The sequence below is a fragment of the Carcharhinus amblyrhynchos genome, chromosome 6 (assembly GCF_965287045.1).
Source record: "Carcharhinus amblyrhynchos chromosome 6, sCarAmb.v2.hapA, whole genome shotgun sequence".
NCBI classification, from domain to species: Eukaryota; Metazoa; Chordata; class Chondrichthyes; order Carcharhiniformes; family Carcharhinidae; genus Carcharhinus; species Carcharhinus amblyrhynchos.
This window is the reverse complement of record NC_137329.1, coordinates 109,126,411-109,128,136: the sequence shown is the minus strand read 5'-3', so window position 1 is coordinate 109,128,136 and position 1,726 is coordinate 109,126,411. Positions and strand designations below refer to the sequence as shown.

At 44.0% G+C, this 1,726-nt stretch overlaps 1 pseudogene; it reads right to left on the bottom strand.

The window, feature by feature from the left end:
* Window positions 1–368: 368 nt before the first annotated feature.
* LOC145344612 (U4 spliceosomal RNA) lies at window positions 369–488 on the bottom strand (annotated as a pseudogene).
* Between the last annotated feature and the right edge of the window lie 1,238 nt (window positions 489–1,726).

Genomic DNA, 1,726 nt, shown 5'->3' with positions numbered 1-1,726 from the left:
TCTATTTAGTTCGAAACCCTAATTTATTACTGAACCAAAAAAAAGAATCAATATTGGTTGAAGCACTCAGATATAAAACTGACCTCTGTTTCACTTTCTGCTTGAAGCAGTCCAAAGATGTGCAGGTTAGGTGGATTGGCCATGCTAAATTGCCACTTAGTGTCAGGGCGATTAACTAGGTTGAATGCATGGAGTTATGGGGATAGGCCCTGGGTGGGATTGTGGTGGGTGCAGACTCGAAGGGCCGAATGGCCTCTTGCTGCATGGTAGGATTCTCAGATTCTATAATGAATCAGTACTTTGGTTTGTTGATAATGTAAAAATGTTCTGATGTTAACTTAGCCACATAGTTAATGCAGGCTTTCTTTTTTCAGTAGACACTACCAGAAATTGTGATTGTCGACTTTACAGCAACTCACCATATTGGGGAATGTTTTCAATAAGCAATAACCGCGCTTCAGTTAAACCTCACCAGATACTGTCAAGTTATTTACTACAGAGGGGTATCGTCAAGGGCCCACTCCACAGACAGCCATCAGGGAACACATATTTACTGGAGGTCTTACTCGCTCCACACTCCGTACTATAATTGCCCCCTCAGGGTGGTTTCCGGGCAGATAACCCCACACCAAGGGTCACCTGACCCATTCCCTTAAAGGGGTTACACCCCAGCATACATAACAAGTGCAATAATGGCTTTTTGGGATGAATTTTCCCAGCCCCATGGTGGCAGGTTGGAGGCTAGATATTTCGGAAAAGGTAGAGGGTAGTGTGCTGGGAAAACAGGAGTGGAGCTATATTGTGACATCTCCCTGACACATTTCTGTCTGTGAGAAGCTAAGTCGGATTATATTCATCGGAGTTTAGAGGAGTGAGAGGGGGGTCTCATAGAAACTTAGAAAATTTAAAAAGGGTTAGACAGGATAGATTCAAAAAGAATGTACCAGTGGTGAGGGAATCCAGAACTAGGGGTCATTGTTTGAGGATAAGGGGTAAACCTTTTAGAACTAAGATGAGGAGAAATTTCTTCACCCAGAGGGTGATGAATGTGTGGAATTCACTACCACAAAATGTAGTTGAAGCTAAAATGTTGCCTGATTCAAGAAGTTATAGATATAGCTTGTATAGCAGTTAGATATCGCTTGAGGGGCTAATTGGATTAAGAGATATGGGAATAAGGGGAGAATTGGGGTATTGAATTCGATGGTCAGCCATGATCAAAATGAATGACGGGGCAGGCTCAAAGGGCCAAATGTCCTGCTTGCAGTTTCTATGTTTTTAGATTTCTATTTCTTCCGCTGTGCAATTTTCTCCACTTTTTCTGATGATGTGGGAAATGAAGATTTTTGGAGACAGACAGCCAATCTAAATACTGAAGGATCCTTCTAGGGCCAATTTTCAGGCACTGCCAGCACTGTGTCAGCAGCAGAATGATGGAGAGGGCCCCTGCTGCATCCAGAGGCTGCCAACTCCCTGCAGCAGGTTGGGAGAATGCTTTTGGAGCCAAAGGCTGCATATCCTAAACAGCCCCATCAGCAGGAAAGGCTGCACTCACGGCTTAAGTGCAGTCGGCAGAGGAGTTTCCCCTCCCATCTGATGAGCCTATTGCCCTGTCCCTCTGAAATTTTATTTAAATTTTCACCTCCATTGATTGAAGCTCTTATTGGACTCAACAAGATTAAGTCAAAAAGCGCAAGGGGGGCCAATGTTCTCCAGGAACATTGCT